Genomic DNA, 9,755 nt, shown 5'->3' on the forward strand with positions numbered 1-9,755 from the left:
CTTGTGTCGTTTAAGTAACTTTTACATGACTTACGTACTTCTTCTAACTCCTAAACTGCAACCGTTGCACAGTTTTAACGATGTGATGAGGAAGGTTCAGCGCGCCTGCTGCTGGTGCTGTCCAACGATCATACAGCCGTCTTAGGAAACATGGTAGTTAACTTATTGAGGACGTGTTACAAAGTCTGACTGCCACAACATCCAGGCTGAAGAGAATCAGTCATTTTGCTGGATAAATGCCACTGTGTGTGTAATCAACCTCTGTCTGGGTGAAATGAACACTGTTGCCTCATGGGGGCTCTGATTTAAACCCTTAAGTCTGTGTTTTCCCCTAAATGTGTAATATATGTTGTTCGGATGACACAGCTGCTCAACTTCGGGGACATTAAAATGCAGTCGGGGCTCCTAACGACGTGAATTGATGAGGATTTCACATTAATCCGACTATTTATCTCTGAAGTTCGCAGCTTCAGCACACCTCAAGAGCGAATCTCTGGTGCTGTGCCGAGATCTCCGCCGTGTTACGATCTCTGGTGTGTTAAGTGCAGCGCAGGCGAGCACGAGGCTGCAGGCCCGGGCCTCTCATCACCTGACAGCTCACTATCTACCTGATCGATAGCCGTTTCTTCTTCTTTTTTTTTCCTTTCCCCCGTCTCTCTTTTCCTGGAGAGTCCTCGCTGGATTTTCAGCGGCAGGCGGAGTGCATTTTAAGCCCCTTTAAGACTCTTCCTCCAGGTTCCTCTATGGCCACTTTAGATAATGAGTCTCAGGGACGATAGCGTCTCGATTGATCCGCCATCCATCGCTCCAGCCCCCCACCTCAGCACCGAGGTCACGACCTGTGTGTAAATGCATGTGTGTGTAGGCTTGATGAAAAGGGGAATGGCTACAGGCGGTGATAGATTTATAATCCAATACTCCTTACTAAGGTGGTTGCCAGGCGGTCGATGGCACTATTTTTATCTGCCGTGTTAGAAAATCTATTAATATCTCTATATAAGCTGACGTCGAGAATGTATTTCTATAATCCAAATGCTCTCATGTGAGCAGCGGCGGCCATTATCTTAATGTTGGGATTGATTTTCTCGTCATTGTGCCGGCTGGAGAGTGATCGGAGGCCGCGGTCTGATGTTGAATTCCTGTTTTTTCCTTCCCTCCACGAGGCCGCATCTGTTTCCATTTTTGGTGAAAAGCCACAAAAACTGGAACCTGCCAAGCTCCCAGAATCCTCTGCTCCTGTCATATGATCATCCCCGCTGACTCAGACCGTCACAGGATGTTCGCCTCTTGCCATTACAGATCCGAGTTGGGCTCTATAATGGCAACAAGTAATCTTACATCACGGCGGTGGCATCCCATTTTCTATATGCATCCTCCATCCTTATGACTGGCGCTTACGTAAGTCCTAATGCTGTTCCTGGTTGAAATGAATTGTGTTTAAGCACCAGAGAAAAAAAAACATCGGACAGACTCTTTCCCCAATCTACCGAGAGAGCCAGAGAGAGGCTTTAAATCCTGATGTGAACTGTGTGCACTTTTTCCACTGACCAGTTCAGAGATTAGTGCAGCAGACACCAAAGAGGTTTTAAAGGCTTGTTTTGATTCCAACAGATTAGACTGTGTTGTCTTTTTTTTTTTCTCCCCACTCCAGGCTCAGATTGTTTGTTGCAGAGAAAAAAAAAAAAAAAATCAGGGAACTGTGGTGGTAAAAGTTGTTGCTGTTTGAGGGCACATGTTTCTAGTGTTTCTCTAAATGTGTGTGATTGATTAACATGTTTTATTTTCCAATATAAACATTAAACTCAGTTCATCAGCTGCTTTTTCTTTTCGTCGGCACTTGAGATAGAAAAGCCAGGTAAAGCTTGTTTTTTTGGGGTTTTTTTTTTATACAAACACAAGCAATAAGTTAAATTATCGTCTTTAACGAATCAATACTCCTGGAGGAACAGAAACCTAAAATGCTGCTTTATGTGCATTGATTAGTCATTAAGGTAATCGATGAGAACACCATAAAAGTCCTAAATAAACACAGGACAATTTGGATGAGTGACGGAGATATAAAGTCAGTTTTAAAGGGCTGGTTCAACATTTTGGGAAGAATCTTTGCTCACATCCGTCTGTTATGCACCTCGACATGGACATCACATGTTCGGTAAGAGCAGGTGAACTTTACAGGTGGCTGGTAGGCAGAACTTTACCTGCAGGTTCATTATCGTCACAGATATGAGGGCGACAGTAATTTTCTTATCCAGCTCTCGGCAAGAAGACAAGAAACCCTTCTCTTCTCTTCAGGTTAATCAAAACTATTTTAGGCTTCAACAACGACATGTCAGCAGTGGAACAAATGAGCCTGTTATCGCTTGTCAAATGTTTGACAGTTGGGCCGCCTCATTAATACTTTGGGATTTGTCAAAATACTATTATCAGTATTATTCTGTTATTATAGTCGTGCCTTTATTCGACAGTGCAGAGGGATTCCAGGAGTACGACGTGCAATAAAAGGTCTCCTTCCTGGAACTGAAACACTGAAGTTGCAGTTATCAGCCTGAGCATCTACTGGGTAAGTGCCTGACTAATTTTTATGGAAATTGGGTCGTTAATATTATCAAGAGCAGGGATGAGTCAGGCTCCTCTGATGAGCACGATGATGATGCCCAAATTTATATAAGATCATATTCTTTACAGATGGGCCCTTGCCAAGAACAAATGTACATTTCTGCCAACCATGGATTTGCTAAAACTTATAAGTACATTTCTTGAGTTTTCAAGTGTTTGTTGTGAAGATCTTTGCTTATTATCTGGTTAAGTTTAGGTACAAAACACATTCTTTGGCTGGAAATACCCAGTTTTGTAGCCACAAACATGACTGGAAAATGTCCTGATGCCTTGTCAAAAATATCCAGTGGTTTCACGATCACTCCTTCTCACTCCTGACATTAAAGTCCGATCAAACACATTTAATATGGATGTGACATGACACATATTGTAGAGGTGTTTAAACATCTGTTGAACACCAATTTAATTGATTGTACAACATTTTATTCTGATTCTGTTTATGAACATCCAGACAAAACCATCTCTGAACAATCAATACTAAGTAATCCTTGTGAGCTGCTGTATTTGCTTCTGCCAGGAGATCTGGACCTCAGTTTTGAAAGACCAGCACCAGCCCATCACCACGAAGTGGCAGATGGAGGATGGAGACGGAGTGGAAGAGCCGGGTCGCTCTGCCAGGAGACTCTTCAGCTCCAGAAGAGGTGGAGGAGATCGACTGAAGTGTCGAACAGTAAAACCTTCGACCCTCAGCAGCAGCATCCGACCACTTTATGTCTTCAATACGCAAATCGGATTATTTCTGAACGGGACAGTTTGTTCTGTCCTGTGAGCAGTTTGTCCGAGAGCAGCAGACATCAGCAAGCCTTTTAAATTCTTTTACTCATCCAAACAGATTAGATCAAAATTAAAGCCTTTGATTCTGAGCGGAGACTGTGTACCCGGAAGATCATCTCATATCTGTTCTGGTGGAAAACAGGTTAGTTTTTAATGCCGCAGTACTTTGTTCTTTTTATGGGAATACACTGTGCAAAGTGACCCCAGGATGCTTTATTTGGAAAAATGTGACCAGCGGCTCTGTAGGAACATTCAGACAAACTGAGGTGAGCGCTGCCGCCGGGTGAATCGAGGTACAACCAAGAGGAAGTTGAAAGTGAACAGATAGTGGTTTTTTTTTTTTATTGTCAAAATGTGTTTTTATTCTGGGTTAAGAGGAACTTCCCCTGAATCTGAAATGAGTTTGACCAAAACTCATTATAACAACGTAGGCGAGTTCGCCCAGAGGAGATCCCCGAGTCCTCCCGGTCAAAAAGTCACTGTGGAACGAAAAAAAAGAAAACAAAAACACAGATGGGAACAAGAAGAGGACACACAACAGACAATATACTAAAACACACACACACACACACACACACACACCTCTGAATCACCGGTACTTCTATGGGGGTTTGGTTTCAGACACTGATTTGAATTAAGGTTAGGAGGTCAGGTGAAATTATTCAAAGTTACGTCCAGTGTTGAATTGCTTCCAGACAAATTCTGATAAAATTACTTGTGTTTTAAAAGTCAACAAAATTTCTTTATCGTAAACTATTTACTTTGCTTTGTTTCTGCTGCCCCCTCATGGCCAAAAATGTCTAAAATTTCGTCCCGGTTTCCCACCAACGGTCGTAAACTTACTCCAATGTAAACCCGTCCATCCAAGGCACGGTGAAACACTTTTAGCAAAGTTGGCATCAGAAAAGCCTGAGACGCACCGAGCAACGATGAGGAGCTCAGTCTTCAAAAGATTGTAAGAAACAGGTTCTGGACTTGCTTGATTGGAGGGATTCTGACGCAATCATGAGGCTCCATTTTGTATGATTTATCAGGCCTATTGTTATATTTAGACAATTCAACAATAGACTGGACATATTGGCAACTAATTTGGATTCCACTCAGAAACTCCCTTAGCTTCCTCTAGCACTGCACGCTAACCTATCCTACATGCAGCATGATACTCGTTTCAGGGTGTAACCTTTGAATTTTATCGATATCTCTGCCAGTTCAGGGGTTGAGATATTTTGCTCTCGACAGTCGGACCATCGTCCGTGTAACTAGAAAAAGACAAACAGAAAACTAAGCAAAATACAAGCAAAATACAGGAAAACAGGGATGTGATGAACAACGTGCTGGCTGTGTTTACGGTGCTGCACATTGATCCTGTCGTCCTCTTTAGCATTCACGCTTCAGGGGGTCAACGTATCTAAGCTTTACATCCAATATGTTTCCCTTCCATCTACACCATTAATCAGTGTCTCGTTCCTCTCTGTTGCTGCCTTGTGCCAAAATGAAAAAGTGATTTATCTTCTTAAAAAAAAAAAAAAAAAAAGGGATGGTGGTGACGAGTCTGCTGCTCATGGCGTTATTATTTACGGCTTCACACGCATAAAACAAACTGCACACAAGCACCTGATCACTTTAAAACACCGAGATGTGATTTATACTCTTCTTTAAATCGATAACCTCGAGAGACGGCATGAAGAAGTGTTTCATGCCTATAGAGTATTGACACTTACTTTATAGTTTCCAGTTAAATGGGTGGAACCTTTTTATTTTTTTTTTTAATTATTCCCCATCAGATTTTTAAAAAAAACAAGACTGTCTTTAATGTTCTTCCCCAGATTCTGTCAGTGTGGGCGTTTGTTTTAATTCAGAGCGAGCTGGTGGATCTGTGCCTGAAAGGTGCCAGTTCTTTTTCTCCTCATGCCTCTGGAGTTTGGCACGCCGAGGTGTTTTTTAAGCCGAAGTGAGGGTCCTGTGTTTTTTTATTTTAATTCCAAGGCACATTTGTGACTGCACTTATATTCTTCAATCTCCATTTTTACCTTGTTGCAGCTTATCTAATATAGTTAATTAACTCCTTACTACACTGACAGACTTATAAAAGGCAGGAGGGTGAAATCAGTTTGTGTCTGATGTCTAGATCTCTTTCATAATAACCACAGATAACGTTTACTGTCAAGATGGCAGTCATCTCCTCAGTTTGCTTCCTGTATGTTTGAATGCAGACTGCTTCACTTTGAAACTACATTTGGGAAAAATGCAGTGAAGCAATTCTGCTCTTCACCTCTCCAACAAATTAAATTCAGACAATTATGTCCAAGGGGAAAGTAAATAATATGTAAATTTATTTGGATTTGCTGCATTTTTTTTAATGTGCTTGGCTCTTAAAAAGCAGAGTCCAGCTGCGTATAAGTGTGTATGTGTATAAATAAATAATTGACTAAATACCATTTTAAATGTATTTCCACAGGAGGATTTTCTCCCGATGTGGAAATGCCCGATGTCCTGTAGGCACTGAAGCAAGTTCCTGCCACTTTGCAGCATAAATGGCTTTACTTACCACACACACACACACACACACACACACACACACACACACACTAAAGTTAACAGCAATATATCTAGAGGTCTGGAGTGAGTACTTCATGGTTATGTTTCTATAATAACTATGTTAGCTGTGAGTGGGAACCTGCATCCAGATTTTCAAAACTGGACAAAATTAACAGTCTGTCCTCTGCAGGAAAACAGCCACATAAGTCGTCATATATTTACATTTTCTGTTGGCTGTAGTATCATTATGGCAGCGAAGGACGAAGCTAGGAAAAGTATGAGGAAGTGACAAATTCAGTGACGAGGTCTATAAACTTACTGACAATGTTAAGTTAATTCATGTATATATATAAAGTTACATGCAACTAAAGTTACAGTAGTTATTTCAACCCAACCAATGATGTAGTTTTAGTGCCTCAACCCAACCAACTGCATCTGTACGACGGTGGTTTTGGAAACATTTCTTTTTGGAAGTCCTTAGAAATTAACCTTGACAGAAAACCCACCAACACCTGACAACACCTGTACTTTTTTTTTGTCTTCAGTTGGGAGGTACCAATAAAAAGCGTTAATTCTCATGTGTTCCCAAATGTTTCTGCACCAGTTACAAGTACTCACTGACTTCTAATTGGTAGCAGTGGAAACATGGCACCCCAGTGGACACCTCTTCTTTTCCCGGTGCAAAGTGGTAAATACTATTTCATCTCCATTCCAGTTGGTGTTGAGTTTGACAAACGGACGTTTCACTCCTTAGCTACTTAAATCATAACCTTGGAAAGAAAGAAGAAAGAAGTGGAAATTCAAAATGTTATGAATACTGTAAAAATGAGTTTCAGCATCTTCATGATTTTCCTGCTCGTTCTTACAAAGAAACAAAGAAAAAAATAAAGATAAACGAATCTACTGGCCAAAGGAAAAAAAACTGGAAATACATGACAATTTCAGTGCTAAGTTGATATTATGATTATCAATCCAGACACCTGAAGCCATCGTCACCTGTCAGGCAGGTGTGATGTAGGCAACCAATCACAGGTGAGGTTCTATCAAACAATAGTAAACCATAGTAAACAAAAACATGATCCTGTGCGTTCGGATGAGAAGCGTGACCGTGAGGATAGAATCCAACACTGCCATCTGTACAGTGTGTGTGTGTGTGTGTGTGTGTGTGTGTTGTCCACTCCAGGCCTTCCCCTGTTGGCTTCTTCGTCACGTGCCGACGAGAAAAATCATCAACGAATCTGGTCAGAAACTGGCAGCAGAAACAAAGTCATTCATGGTTCCTGGCATCTAATCTCTGGCCGCTGTGCATCTGTGCCTTCGGTGGATGCACACATGTGCTGCGACGTTGAAGGGATTAATATTTATTTTAAGCAGACAGAGAGAGAGAAAACCCCTCGTATCACGCACACTGAAATGAAATGAAAGCCCCTACGATTCACAAACACAAGCTGGCGGCACACATTCATAATTTCCCTGATTGGTTGATCTGTCACGTGTTGATCCGTCTCCAAGTCCGCTCTTGAGGGATTAGCCAACATGAGATTTGCGCTGCGGTGTGCTGCTCCTGTCCCTTTAAATTTCATATTTTTAGAAGAGGGGGTCGCGCTGAAATTGCTGACACTTGAAAATTAAATGAGCTCGAGCCGCGTAGCTTAAGCGACACTCTTTATAGCGGTGCCAATACTTTAACCCTACAGAATACTTGAGCGCTCAGCATTAACTGGACTCTCATTACAGGACACAACAGCTGAGACCTCAACGCGGATTTAAAAAAAAAAAAAAATCTGAAGCAGGTCTGTTTGTGCTTGTATGCTTTGGTCTGTGGAAAAGCATTAGCGCGACCTTTTAAAACCAGTTGATGGTCCATCACGGCTTCCATTCATAAAGACCGGAGATTTACATCCGGAGGGTTTACGGAGGTTTAATGGTCAGAAGCTTTGAGGCATGCTGGCGAATGTTTAATAGAAAAAACATTTAACGGGGGGCAGAGAGGGGATTTAAAAATACACACTGCCGACCTTTAAGATGCGAGAACAATGTGTTCCGGATCACAGTTCATTAGTTGCCGTATACAAAGAGACTGAGTGAAGCAAAAATCCAATATTTATAGTTTAACAGCCTCGGTCGAAACAAAGACGCCAAACATTATGCAACACTGCAGCTCACATTTCTTTATGTCATATTGGTTTCGAGGAAAAGAGCTGACTGTTTGTTTTCTCTCTCTCGTTTTCTCTCATTATTAGAAAAAAAAATAACAGGACAGGATTGACCAGATCTGCTGAAGGACAATAATCCCTGCGTAACATTCACGGTTGATAACAACAGGCCCGGCCCGCGGACGGCAGCAGGATGACCGGATACATTCAGCAGCTGGAACAAAAAGGAGGATGAGCACCTTCATTCCCTCCACCTCTCCTCCTCCTCCTCCTCCACCTCTCCTCCTCCACCTCTCCTCCTCCACCTCTCCTCCTCCTCCTCCACCTCCTCCTCCTCCTCCACCTCTCCTCCTCCACCTCTCCTCCTCCTCCTCCACCTCTCCTCCTCCTCCTCCTCCTCCTCCTCCTCCTCCAAGCACTTCCTGTTGGCTCACACTGCTGAGGTGCATGCTGGACAGAAGCCAGGGTTGCTTTGCTGATTCAGACATTAAATTAACGTATCATATCAGCCAGTCAGCACTGTGGCAGAGTTTTCCTGCACGTTAACAGATGCAGTGGGTCGAGTTATGGTCAAGGAGTTTGATTCTGGTTCCAGTGAAGAGTTCTGATGAGTCTTTTTGTTGTTTTTCGCATCCTGACACAACGAAGTTTACAAACATTCAAATTTCAATCCTTAATTCTAATGCAGACAAGAGACTTCAGCCCCCCAAATAAACTGCATTAAAGTAATTTATGTGATTTACAGTCAATAACTGATGAAATAACATTTTAAAGAAGACAAAATCATTTAAGTTGCACAACTACATCCACAGAGCTTGTAGGAAAATGCAGAGTAAAACATGATTCCAGCTTCTGACAAGATCTGTCAGCCAATAGTGTCACACTGCTGGTATCTCCGTTTCATCCGCACATCAGTCTTGGTATTCGCCAGTTTGTGAAAAAAACAAAAACATAAAAATGGCTGATTTTTACAGTAAGCACCCAGCATAGTGTACAGCCTTAATGTTTAATTTTAGCATTTACAGTGAAGATTTTTCACATTATTTCACATCTCGGGGCGTCTAGAGATTTCTAGAGTGTTTCATCGGACGAGCCGCACGAAGCCATTTTGTGTCTCATCCTCAGTGACTAGTAGAGAATGTTGCAACGCTGTTTCGCTGTGAAGCTCCAGAAATGTTTTGTGGACCTTCAAAAATTTCACACGACGTCCATCCATCAATTTTTGATCTCCTGCCAACAGCAGAGTCTTTTCCACCAGATATAACTGGATTACTATTAACCGTGGATGCTGAATATACATAAAGCGACAAAATAATTAGCTAAGAGGCTTAAAACTCCACTGAAAATATTGAATGCAGCTTGTTACAACATATAAAAATCCTTTTCCCCTTCAAAACTCTTTCTTCCAAAACATACTCAGAATTGAAACTGAATGTCCTTTGTTTTCCACGCACGTCCACGCGCCAACAGAAATGAAAACAGAGGAGGGCACTCGGAGGTAACCAGCCCGCAAATTATTCTCCTCACACGCATATGGACACGATGGATGTCAGCTGTTTATTTTTATTTTTTTTTGTCGAGCAAAGCGAACCACATGCTGTTGAGAATCTGGTCACGTTCCTGCCTAATCATGCAGCAACTGCTCCCGAACAAATTGCACAAATTCATAAA

At 42.0% G+C, this 9,755-nt stretch overlaps 1 long non-coding RNA gene across 1 annotated transcript; it reads left to right on the forward strand.

Moving 5' to 3' along the window:
• Nucleotides 1–3,512: 3,512 nt before the first annotated feature.
• LOC119006224 lies at nucleotides 3,513–8,351 on the forward strand. The gene is made up of 4 exons (XR_005070721.1): nucleotides 3,513–5,341; nucleotides 5,849–6,616; nucleotides 7,112–7,721; nucleotides 8,172–8,351. It is a non-coding gene; the product is annotated as an uncharacterized LOC119006224 (long non-coding RNA).
• Nucleotides 8,352–9,755: the final 1,404 nt, after the last annotated feature.

Source organism: Acanthopagrus latus, chromosome 17 (genome assembly GCF_904848185.1).
Source record: "Acanthopagrus latus isolate v.2019 chromosome 17, fAcaLat1.1, whole genome shotgun sequence".
In the NCBI taxonomy this organism is placed as follows: Eukaryota; Metazoa; Chordata; class Actinopteri; order Spariformes; family Sparidae; genus Acanthopagrus; species Acanthopagrus latus.